Raw genomic sequence first — 13,240 nt, 5'->3', positions numbered from 1 at the left:
TACTCAGAGGAAATCACTGAATGAAGAAATGAATGAATGAGTGGAAGAATGAATGAATGAACAGGTAGTGATGGGAAAGAACTTAACATCCTACTCTTAAAACTGTGCTAATAATTACAGTAGCAGAAAGGAAATTGGCTGTGAGTATTTCCTTTCTGTTCCCATTAGAATCTCTAATGAGATTGCATGGTTGTGTTATTATTTCAAAAGCAACAGCTTTCCAGTGTTTAACATTGTGCCAAATGCTGTTGCTATGTTTCCCCTCCTTCTTCCCTAATGGGAGAGGGGATTCGCTGCCTGATTTTCCTCCTCAGCATCATCAGGAGGCTGCTTTCCCCTTTGGCTCTCAGTTTCTACTCAAACCCAGCCCACACTCTTTATAGACTCTTTGAGCACCTACTATGGACCATGTGTATGGTTCTCTATCAGAAATACCAGCTCACAGTACACCCCAAATATGTGTCTCATATCTGTGCCACAGTCCTGATTGTCTCCAGTCCTGGGAGTTTAAGTGGCCAATTGTTTCCCACTAATAAAGATGTCACATCCCTATCAAGACGTCTTTGAGATAGCACGTGCCAGTGTCAAGGTACCCAGGCCTTATATCTGGGCATTTCTAGGAGAGTAGAGATGATTCCAGGTCTTGGGTGACTGGAGAGATGCTACTGCAGTTAAGAGTATGTAAAGCAGAGGACTCAAGTTGACAGCATCTGTGTCAGGTGGCTCATAATCGCCTGGAACTACATTTTCAGGAGCTCTAATAACTTCTTCTGTCCTCTGTGAATGCCAATACACAGGTGCACATACCAACGCATGGGTGAGTGAGTACACACACATACATACACACTTAAAAATTAAATAAGTCAGCAGGGCAGTGATGGCACATGCCTTTCATCCCAGCATTCAGGAGGCAGAGGCAGGCAGATCTTTGTGACTTTGAGGCTAGCATGGTCTACAGAGTGGATTCCAGAATAGCCAAGGCTACACAGAGAAACTCTGTCTGAAACAAACAAACCCAAAACAAACAAACAAACAAAAATTAAATAAATCTTCCAAGAGGTCCACGGAAAAACTCAGAGCCGTGTGCTTGCCTGCCTTGCTTTTTGCTGGTGAAGGCCTTTATCCCACTGTTACTGTTTCTGGTGTCTTGCTTCACTGATATCAGAGCCCAGATTCTTCAGGCTTCCTATGTGGACGGAAGACCAGCAGTTCTTCAGGAATTCACCCAGGCTTTTAAAGCCAGAACGGTACTGCTGAGGCCAGAGGCCTAATGGACTGTACATCTGCCAGGTTCTCAGCCTCTCCAGCATGCAGGCATCCCTTGTTGGTTGCCCAACCCATGTTTTATAAACCAATCTAATAAATCTTTTATAATACACATTCATTCTGTTTGTTCTCTTCCTCTAGAGCAGTGGTTCTCAACCCTTAATACAGTTCCTCATGCTGTGGTGACCCCCACACACACCATAAAATTATTTCATTGCTACTTCATTACTGTAATTCTTCTACTGTCATGAATCGTAATGTAAATATCTGTGTTTTCCAATGATCTTAGGTGACCCCTATGAAAGGATCACTTGACCCCTAAAGGAGTCATACCCCACAGGTTGGGAATCCTAAACATATGTACCTTCAAGTTTCTCCTCGAAGGCTCCCCTGCACAGGAGGCATCACTAATCCCCTTTGATCCATCTCTTTTTTTTAATTAGGTATTTTCTTCATTTGCATTTCCAATGCTATTCCAAAAGTCCCCCCCATACCCTTCCCCCAACTCCCCTACCCACCCACTCCCACTTCTTGGCCCTGGCATTCCCCTGTACTGAGGCATATAAAGTTTACAAGACCAATGGGCCTCTCTTTCCAATGATGGCCGACTAGGCCATCTTCTGCTACATATGCAGCTAGAGACATGAGCTCTGGGGGGTACTGGTTAGTTCATATTGTTGTTCCACCTATAGGGTTGCAGATCCCCCCCAGCTCCTGGGGCACTTTCTCTAGCTCCTCCATTGGGGGCCCTGTGATCCATCCAATAGCTGACTGTGAGCATCCACTTCTGTGTTTGCTAGGCCCCGGCATAGCCTCACAAGAGACAGCTATATCTGGGTCCTTTCAGCAAAATCTTGCTAGTGTATGCAATGGTGTCAGCGTTTGGAGGCTGATTATGTCAGTCACTCGATGGTCCATCCTTTCGTCTCAGCTCCAAACTTTGTCTCTGTAACTCCTTCCATGGGTGTTTTGTTCCCAATTCTAAGAAGGGGCAAAGTATCCACATTTTGGTCTTCGTTCTCCTTGAGTTTCATGTGTTTTGCAGATTGTATCTTGTATCTTGGGTATTCTAAGTTTCTGGGCTAATATCCACTTATCAGTGAGTACATATCATGTGAGTTCTTTTGTGATTGGGTTACCTCACTCAGGATGATGCCCTCCAGGTCCATCCATTTGCCTAGGAATTTCATAATTTCATTCTTTTTAATAGCTGAGTAGTACTCCATTGTGTAAATGTACCACATTTTCTGTATCCATTCCTCTGTTGAGGGAAATCTGGGTTCTTTCCAGGTTCTGGCTATTATAAATAAGGCTGCTGCTATGAACACATTGGAGCATGTGTCCTTCTTACCAGTTGGAACATCTTCTGGATATATGCCCAGAAGAGTTATTGCTGGATCCTCCAGTAGTACTATGTCCAATTTTCTGAGGAACCACCAGACTGATTTCCAGAGTGGTTGTACAAGCTTGTAATCCAACCAACAATGGAGGAGTGTTCCTCTTTCTCCACATCCTCACCAGCATCTGCTGTCACCTGAGTTTTTGATCTTAGCCATTCTGACTGGTGTGAGGTGGAATCTCAGGGTTGCTTTGATTTGCATTTCCCTGATGATTAAGGATGCTGAACATTTTTTCAGGTGTTTCTCAGTCATTCGGTATTCCTCAGGTGAGAATTCTTTGTTTAGCTCTGAGCCCCATTTTTAATGGGGTAATTTGATTTTCTGGAGTCCACCTTCTTGAGTTCTTTATATATATTGGATATTAGTCTCCTATCTGATTTAGGATAGGTAAAGATCCTTTCCCAATCTGTTGGTGGTCTTTTTGTCTTATTGACGGTGTCTTTTGCCTTACAGAAGCTTTGCAATTTTATGAGGTCCCATTTGTCAATTCTCAATCTTACAGCACAAGCCATTGCTGTTCTATTCAGGAATTTTTCCCCTGTGCCCATATCTTCAAGGCTTTTCCCCACTTTCTCCTCTATAAGGTTCACTGTCTCTGGTTTTATGTGGAGTTCCTTGATCCACTTAGATTTGACCTTAGTGCAAGGAGATAGGAATGGATCAATTCGAATTCTTCTACATGATAACCGCCAGTTGTGCCAGCACCATTTGTTGAAAATGCTGTCTTTTTTTCCACTAGATGGTTTTAGCTCCCTTGTCAAAGATCAAGTGACCATAGGTGTGTGGGTTCATTTCTGGGTCTTCAATTCTATTCCATTGGTCTACTTGTCTGCCGCTACACCAGTACCATGCAGTTTTTATCACAATTGCTCTGTAGTACAGCTTTAAGTTGGGCATGGTGATTCCCCCAGAGGTTCTTTTATCATTGAGAAGAGTTTTTGCTATCCTAGGTTTTTTGTTATTCCAGATGAATTTTTCAGATTTCCCTTTCTAATTCGTTGAAGAATTGAGTTGGAATTTTGATGAGGATTGCACTGAATCTGTAGATTGCTTTTGGCAAGATAGCCATTTTTACTATATTGATCCTGTCAATCCATGAGCATAGGAGATCTTTCCATCTTCTGAGATCTTCTTTAATTTCTTTCTTCAGAGACTTGAAGTTCTTATCATACAGATCTTTCACTTCTTTAGGAGTCATGCCAAGGCATTTTATATTATTTGAGACTATTGGGTTGTTTCCCTAATTTCTTTCTCAGCCTGTTTATCCTTTGTGTAGAGAAAGGCCATTGACTTGTTTGAGTTAATTTTATATCCAGCTACATCACTGAAGCTGTTTATCAGGTTTAGGAGTTCTCTGGTGGAATTTTTAGGGTCACTTAAACATACTATCATATCATCTGCAAAAAGTGATATTTTGACTTCTTCCTTTCCAATTTGTATCCCCTTGATCTCCTTTTGTTGTCTAATTGCTCTGGCTAGGACTTCAAATATTATGTTGAATAGGTATGGAGAAAGTAGGCAGCCTTGTCTAGTCCCTGATTTTAGTGGGATTGCTTCCAGCTTCTCACCATTTACTTTGATGTTGGCTACTGGTTTGCTGTAGATTGCTTTTATCATGTTTAGGTATGGACCTTGAAATCCTGATTTTTCCAAGACTTTTATCATGAATGGGTGTTGGATTTTGTCAAATGCTTTCTCCGCATCTAACGAAATAATCATGTGTTTCTTTTGTTTTGTTTTTTTTTTTGTCTTTGAGTTTGTTTATATAGTGGATTACATTGATGGAGTTCCATATATTAAACCATCCCTGCATCACTGGAATGAAACCTACTTGGTCAGGATGGATGATTGTTTTGATGTGTTCTTGGATTTGGTTAGTGAGAATTTTATTGAGTATTTTTGCATCAATATTCATAAGGGAAATTGGTCTGAAGTTCTCTATCTTTGTTGGGTCTTTCTGTGGTTTAGGTATCAGAGTAATTGTGGCTTCATAGAATGAATTGGGTAGAGTACCTTCTGATTCTATTTTGTGGAATAGTTTGTGAAGAACTGGAATTAGGTCTTCTTTGAAGGTCTGATAGAACTCTGCACTAAACCCATCTGGTCCTGGGTTTTTTTTGGTTGGGAGACTATTAATAACTGCTTCTATTTCTTTAGGGGATATAGGACTGTTTAGATCATTAACCTGATCCTGATTTAACTTTGGTACCTGGTATCTGTCCAGAAATTTGTCCATTTCATCCAGGTTTTCCAGTTTTGTTGAGTATAGCCTTTTGTAAAAGGATCTGATGGTGTTTTGAATTTCTTTAGGATCTGTTGTTATGTCTCCCATTTCATTTCTGATTTTTGTTAATTAGGATTTTGTCCCTGTGCCCTCTAGTGAGTCTGGCTAAGGGTTTATTTATCTTGTTGATTTTCTCAAAGGACCAGCTCCTCATTTGTTTGATTCTTTGAATAGTTCTTCTTGTTTCCACTTGGTTGATTTCGCCCCTGAGTTTGATTATTTCCTGCCGTCTACTCCTCTTGAGTGAATTTGCTTCCTTTTGTTCTAGAGCTTTTAGGTGTGTTGTCAAGCTGCTAGTGTGTGCTCTGAGCTCTAGTTTCTTTTTGGAGGCACTCAGAGCTATGAGTTTTCCTCTTAGAAATGCTTTCATTGTGTCCCATAAGTTTGGGTATGTTGTGGCTTCATTTTCATTAAACTCTAAAAAGTCTTTAATTTCTTTCTTTATTCCTTCCTTGACCAAGGTATCATTGAGAAGAGTGTTGTTCAGTTTCCACGTGAATGTTGGCTTTCTATTACTTATGTTGTTATTGAAGATCAGCCTTAGTCCATGGTGATCTGATAGGATGCATGGGACAATTTCAATATTTTTTTATCTGTTGAGGCCTGTTTTGTGACTAATTATATGGTCAATTTTGGAGAAAGTACCATGAGGTTCTGAGAAGAAGGTATATCCCTTTGTTTTAGGATAAAATGTTCTGTAGATATCTGTTAAATCCATTTTGTTTCATAACTTCTGTTAGTTTCACTGTGTCCCTGTTTAGTTTAGGTTTCCATGATTTGTCCACTGATGAAAGTGGTGTGTTGAAGTCTCCCACTATTAGTGTGTGAGGTGCAATTTGTGCTTTGAGCTTTACTAAAGTTTCCTTAATGAATGTGGCTGCCCTTGCAGTTGGAGCATAGATATTCAGAATTGAGAATTCCTCTTGGAAGATTTTACCTTTGATGAGTATGAAGTGTCCCTCCTTGTCTTTTTTGATAACTTTGGGTTGGAAGTCGATTTTATTAGATATTAGAATGGCTACTCCAGCTTTTTTCTTCAGACCATTTGCTTGGAAAATTGTTTTCCAGTCTTTCATTCTGAAGTAGTGTCTGTCTTTTTCCCTAAGATAGGTTTCCTGTAAGCAGCAAAATGTTGGGTCCTGTTTGTGTAGCCAGTCTGTTAGTCTATGTCATTTTATTGGGGAATTGAGTCCATTGATATTAAGAGATATTAAGGAAAAGTAATTGTTGCTTCCTATTATTTTTGTTGTTAGAGTTGGCATTCTGTTCTTGTGGCTGTCTTCTTTTAGGTTTGTTGAAAGATTGCTTTCTTGCTTTTTCTAGGGCGTGGTTTCCGTCCTTGTATTGTTTTTTTTCTGTTATTATCCTTTGAAGGGCTGGATTTGTGGAAAGATAATGTGTGAATTTGGTTTTATCGTGGAATACTTTGGTTTCTCCATCTATGGTAATTGAAAGTTTGGCTGAGTATAGTAGCCTGGGCTGGCATTTGTGTTCTCTTAGTGTCTGTATAACATCTGTCCAGGCTCTTCTGGCTTTCATAGTCTCTGGTGAAAAGTCTGGTGTAATCCTGATAGGCCTGCCTTTATATGTTACTTGACTCTTTTCCCTTACTGCTTTTAATATTCTATCTTTATTTAGTGCATTTGTTGTTCTGATTATTATGTGTCGGGAGGAATTTCTTTTCTGGTCCAGTCTATTTGGAGTTCTGTAGGCTTCTTGTATGTTAATGGGCATCTCTTTCTTTAGGTTTGGGAAGTTTTCTTCTATAATTTTGTTGAAGATATTTGCTGGCCCTTTAAGTTGAAAATCTTCATTCTCATCTACTCCTATTATCCGTAGGTTTGGTCTTCTCATTGTGTCCTGGATTTCCTGGATATTTTGAGTTAGGATCTTTTTGCATTTTTCATTTTCTTTGATTGTTGTGCCGATGTTCTCTATGGAATCTTCTGCACCTGAGATTCTCTCTTCCATCTCTTGTATTCTGTTGCTGATGCTCACATCTATGAAATAGAATCTATCTATTTCTTTCCTAGGGTTTCTGTCTCCAGCATTGCCTCACTTTGGGTTTTTTTATTGTCTCTACTTCCCTTTTTAGGTCTAGTATTGTTTTGTTTATTTCCATCACCTGTTTGAATGTGTTTTCCTGTTTTTCTTTAAGGACTTGTAACTCTTTAGCAGTGTTCTCCTGTATTTCTTTAAGTGAGTTATTAAAGTCCTTCTTGGTGTCCTCTACCATCATCATGAGATATGCTTTTAAATCCGGGTCTAGCTTTTCAGGTATGTTGGGGTGCCCAGGACTGGGCAAGTTGGGAGTGCTGCATTCTGATGATGGTGAGTGGTCTTGGTTTCTGTTAGTAAGATTCTTACGTTTGCCTTTCACTATCTGGTAATCTCTGGAGTTAGTTGTTATAGTTGTCTCTGGTTAGAGATTGTTCCTCTTGTGAGTCTGTTAGCCTCTATTAGCAGACCTGGGAGACTAGCTTTTTCCTCTGAGTTTCAGTGGTCAGGGCACTCTATTCAGGCAAGCTCTCCTCTTACAGGGAAGGTGCACAGATATCTGGCGTTCGGACCTGCCTCCTGGCAGAAGATGAAGGCCCGAAACAGGACCTGTCACAGAAGCTGTTAGCTTCTGTAGTCCACACTCTCACCTGTGCAGACTAGTCTCAGGGGGATCCGGGAACCAAGATGGCTCCCCCAGGTGCTCTGGCAAAGCCCTACCGGGCAGGGAGGATACCTCTTCTCTGGCAGGGAAGGTGCCCAGAGGTCTGGAGTCCGAAATGGGGTCTGTCTCAGAAGCTGTCCTCTAGGGACCTTGGGGGTGTCCGCCGACTCTGCACCCAGGTGACCCGGTGCTGGCGCCAACCGGAAGGGACTTGTGACCCTGGTCAGGCCGGGTTTTCTGCTTCCCTAATGCTGTCTCTGGTCCCGATTGGATTGGGACAGAAGTTGTGTTCCACTCACCGGTGGTCCTAAGATCATGTGGGGAGTCCTCTAGGGGATCTTGGAGGTATCCACCGACTCCACACCCAAGGTGACCCGGTGCTCGACTCATCTTTTTAGAAAACTTAGCTGGGGTTATACTATAGCAATCTTTCTGACTACTCCTTATTTTTCCTCTTTATCATATACTGTATTAACCCTATGTTGATAATTAGCTTACTATTAGGGTATGGATGTCTTTAGGACAGAGACAGAGTTACCTTAGGTTCACCATGCCTTCAAGGACCTGCAGTCAGTGCACACTTGCCTCAGAAGCATCCTTGGGATAGCTGGGGTCAGGATCCCTTTTATCTGAGAGTGAGGCTATCCAGAAGAAGACCCATGGTGAGGTTCCGTCCATAGTCATAGTCAAAGCCGTATTCAAAGATGAAGTTTTTCCTCAGGCTCCTCTGTGCAGCTTCACCTCCCCAATGAGCAGCTTTGCCAGCCGCTTTTAGTCCTAATATTTTGGCAGCCAAACAGCATGCTGTTCCGCAGGAGTCTGGGGAAAGTGCTCTCGATCTGGTGTTAACAGCTTTCCTGCTCTCTGGAGTTCTGCTTGGGATCCAAGATGGATACTGGGACACATCTCTTGGTATCACCTTTGCCCGGAGAGAAGATCCTGTCTGGGGAGTTGCACCTACAGTCCCATTTACAAGTCATAAACTCTAGTTTAGGAGGGAGAGCATGGGTAGCCCCATCCCTCAGGACCTGCTACTCAAGCCTGATGCAGCATGATGTCACCTTGAACATGCTTTCTAGGAAATGACATCATTCAGGTCCCAGAATGGTGTTTCTCAGCGTCTTGTGTCCTTGAAACAAAAAGTGCCTGCATCTAAATGTCGAGAGTTATGGTTGTGCGCTGCCAATACTGGAGGCAGATCTTATTTCAGAATATGTGTTAGTTGGGGAGCAGGAGGTGACTGACTGGCAGGAACACTTAGGAAAAAGACAACTAATTAACATATTGGCTCCTACCATGCATGCAACAGAGTCTCACATAACATAATGGATGGCAGATCTATTTTCTTGCTCCAACTATGATTCTGAAACATTTTGCAGTATGAAGGAGTTTAGGCTCTGTGTGTGTGTGTGTGTGTGTGTGTGAGACCAGTTTCCAGCCTCAGCACTATTGACATTCTGGACCAGTTAGTTCTTTGTTATGGAGCTGATCCATGTTGACCTATGACTTTCCCAGCATTCCTGGGTCTCTATCTGCTACATATCAAAAGCAAGTTGCGTTCATCACTCAAACATTAATACATTCTCATGGAGAGCAACAATGCCTTCCCCAGTTGGGAGCCACTTATCTAGAAACGGTGTGCATGAGAGATACTGTTCTTACATTAGAAACCATAGGGGTATTTATTATACACTAGAACTGCCTGGATGAAACTGTGGCCTTTTGGGGTTTCTGTTTGTTTCTGACAGAGTCAGTGAGTAACCCAGGTGGGTCTGGAGTACTCAATCCTCCTGCCCCAGCTTCTCAAGTGCTGCTGTGCACCTCTACAGCTACCTGTGAACAAAGTTTTATTTTAATAATATTGATTTTAGGGACTGGGGAGATGGCTCAGTCTTTAAAGTTACTGGCTGCTCTTCTAGATCAGCCAATAGTAGTCCAAAACTACTTATAATTTCAGCTCCAGAAGATCCAATGCCCTTTTCTGGCTTCCAAGGGTACCAGGCACATACATGTCAATACATATACACATGCAGGCAAATACCCATCATATAAAATACATAAATCTTTAAAATAACAATACTGGTGTTAAAATGTGATATTCATTAGTTATCATTGTATTTAACCCTTAATTTCAGTAAATACTGTAGATGATCAAGGACAAATTACTTTATTAAAAATATAAGCAGGATATGGGGGCACACACCTATAATTCCTGCACTCAGGAGGCAGAGGCAGGTGGATCTCTGTGAGTCTGAGGCCAGCCTGGTCTACATAGTGAGCTCCAGGATAGTCAGGGATAGTCCCTGACTCAAAAAACAAACAAACAAAAAACAAAACAAAACAAAAACAACAACAAAAAGAAAATTTTAAAAAATTTACTTAAATAGTTTACATTCAGCTCAATTTATAATTTATGATAATATATTTTTTAAAATTCAGATCATTTTATAATAGAAGATAATGATATTCTCCCCCACAACCCCCTCCCCGCCGCCCCATCTCCCAGGCCTCATTCTGGTTGGAACTTGCTATATAAATGAGGCTAGCCTTGAAATCCACGTTGACTGTGCCTTATGAATGCTAAGATTAAAGGTATATACCTCCACACACTGATAAATAATATGAATATCTTCATTACATGCCAATACAATGAGCGATTTTGCTAAAATAAAACATGGAAAATTTTTATGTGGGCTGAAAAGATGGTTTGGTGGGAAAGACTGAACAAGCGTGGGACCTGAGCTTAAGCCACAGCCTGGGGGGGCGGAGGAACAAAGTGAGCAGGCTGCACCTCTAACCCCAGCACTGTGTGAGACAGGAGGGTGTCTGCTGCCCGCTGAGGATGGACACTAGCCTACCCCACGGTCAGTGGCAGATCCCACCCCGAGGGAATAAAGTGGAGAACAATTGTCCTAGCTTGCTTTCTGTGGCCGGTATAAACACTGTGAGCTAAAACAACTTGGAGAGCTCTTCGTGAAGGGAAGTCAGGGCAGGAGCTCAAAGCATGAGCAAGCATGGGCTCAGGAGCCAAGGCAGAGACCATAGGATGCAGATTATGCAGATTACAGACTCAATCCCCAAGGCTTGTTTAGTTTGCCCTTAAACAAGCCGGGAATACCTGCCTAGGGAAGGTACAGTTCAGAATGTCGATAGTGCTGAGGCTGGGAAACTGGTCACACACACACACACACACACACACACACACACCCCAACTCCTTCATACTGCAAAATGTTTCAGAATCATAGTTGGAGCAAGAAAATGGACCTGCCATCCATTACGTTATGTGAGAGGCCCAGTCTTAAAACCAAGGTGCGCTTGAGGAATGACATTCTGGCTTCTACCAGAACTCACATGCATACATACCAGTGGGTTAAAATGGTGTCCTGCGTCTGGCCCAGGGCTTGGGCTACTAGGTGAGGCGGGTTGCAGGAAGTTTTGACTGCGCACCCTGTGGGCGTCGGGCTGTGTCCCACGGGGACGAGAGTCTTTGGCTTGCTTGGGCAGACAGCTTGACTCGATGGAAACTGTGGCTGAGAGCACAAGGAGTCGTCCTGTGTGAGATTAGACACAGCTCTTTAGAGGAAGACCTGCTCCATTGCTCCAGCCCTGCGGATCCTGATGAGAAGAGGCAGTCCATGTTTTAAAGCATTTATTGTCATGGAGGAGAGTTGTGATGCGTGAAACCGTACACCTTCATAAGGCAATGCCCCAAACCAGAGGATCGGATGGGGACGGAGGGATGACTTGCTGAGCCAGGGCAAAATGATTAAATATACACAGGTGACAAGTCCCTTACTGCAGTCCTCCCTTATCCACTTTAGGTTCCTTACAATCTTCCCTAGTCAGTGCTTAGAATCCAGCCCCAGGCACAACCTGCTCCATCTTCTTCTCGTCCTGGAGTGATCCCAGCACTGCACAGGGGATTTTATCTGGCATGGCAGATGATGGGAACACTTGCTTGGAATGTCAGCAGTTGGAGGATGGCAAGAAGACCACCACCAATCCAAAGTCAGTTTAGCCTATACAACAAGTTCAAGACCGGTCTGGGCTACAGAACAGGACCTTCTCTCAAAACCAAAACAGTTCATTTTCATACGGGCGGTCCTTGTCAACAGCCACTCTGTCTCTTCCCGTTCTCTGCTCAGGACAGATCCTGTGTAAAAATCATCGTTTTTATTAAGTTACATCTTCATGTTTTCAGAATCATGCTTTCTGCTATCCTAAGCAATAATTAATGCAATTTAAGTCAACAGAGACTTATTAAGCTCCTACTGCCCAACAGGCATGGAACTGTCCTCACATGACTCAGTGATCCAGAAAGACACACTGTGTCCCTGAAGGAACGCATACCTTAGTAGAGTCAGGCAGGCCAACCAGTAAGGAAATCTTTTATGTTGGGCTAAGGCAGTAACAAAGGGTTTGCACAAGCTCAGTGGAAACAGGAGGGGAGAGAGAAGAAAATTTGGGAGAGAGAATTGCAGGTGCGGCTGCAGCTGAGTCTTGTGGATGTGTGGACTCCCTTCCACGGCAGCAGGTGCTGGATCAATGGAGGAAGCAGTCTCGCTGTGCGCTGAGTTCTTTCCTTCTGTTGTATCCTAGCAGTGTGGCAGGCAGGCCTGGTTTGTCCATGATAGCATTTAAATTAGTCCAGAAGTATGACACACTGACTCCAAAGACCAGTTATGCCCAGGGTTTTCTGGCCCTGCAAATGCTTCACACACACAGAAGCAGCTGCCATCTCTCCAAGCAGAGCTGTGAGAGGCACGGCTGAGGACACCTGGCTATCTACCATCCAAGTGTAGTTGGGGAACTCAGAAGACATGGGGGTATGTGTGTGGGGATCTCCTTCCTGGAGTTGTCAAAAAAAAAAAAAAAAAAAAAAGGAGACACTGCTATACTGCTCGGGAAACACGTCTATAAAATGCAGGAGGGATGACTTAGGAGTTTGGAAAGTTTGCAAGCAGAGCACCAACAAATAACTGCCTGCTGTGAGGCTAGATGGCTAGAGGAAAAGGGAAGTGGTTGCAGCAGGGTGGGTTAGAAAGGAAACACAAGCCTTCTGGGTAAGCAGCACCCCAGGATAAATGGGTTGGCGAACCCTGTGTGGACACTATGTGCAAGAGGGACCAGTATGCCTTGCAAACACAAAGGGCTACTGTGCAGAAAGGCGATGGGGGAGAGAGGTTGCAGAGGTGAGAATTGGAGGTGTGAAGAGGTTAAAGATGAGAGCTGGAGAAACCTTCCTTAGCCAGGGGGGACTGGATGTCAGTTAAGATCCACTCCAGAACTGGATGAGACAGGAAATCCTAGCACTCACATAATGAAGGCAAGAGGATCAGGAGGTCAAAGAAAGGCAGCCTTGGCACAAGAAACCCTGTCTCAAAAGGGATCAACCAATTAATTAATTAATTAATTAATTACAAAAATGAAAGAAGATCCACTCCAATCCTGAGCCCTTCCTTATAGACAGAAACCCACTTTTGGGTGCTCATCTTCCCTGGCAAGGCCCAACCTTCCACCCTTGGCTTAGCTAACCCAGGGACTAATGCATTCCCCCTGATTCAGGGTGGGTCTGTGATTAGCCCACACTGCACCAGGGGAAAGGCTGGCAGGTTCTGGGAAGAGGC

The 13,240-nt window shown here is 43.1% G+C and overlaps 1 long non-coding RNA gene across 1 annotated transcript in view; it reads right to left on the bottom strand.

Moving 5' to 3' along the window:
- Positions 1–11,758, bottom strand: part of Gm34049 — a 49,902-nt gene extending 38,144 nt beyond the window's left edge. The window contains exon 1 of the long non-coding RNA XR_001783947.1: positions 10,977–11,758. This is a non-coding gene — a long non-coding RNA (predicted gene, 34049). The remainder of the gene's footprint in view (positions 1–10,976) is intronic.
- Between the last annotated feature and the right edge of the window lie 1,482 nt (positions 11,759–13,240).

The sequence above is a fragment of the Mus musculus genome, chromosome 3 (assembly GCF_000001635.26).
Source record: "Mus musculus strain C57BL/6J chromosome 3, GRCm38.p6 C57BL/6J".
In the NCBI taxonomy this organism is placed as follows: domain Eukaryota; kingdom Metazoa; phylum Chordata; class Mammalia; order Rodentia; family Muridae; genus Mus; species Mus musculus.
The sequence above is the reverse complement of the archived record's forward strand: the minus strand, read 5'-3'. Positions and strand labels throughout refer to the sequence as shown.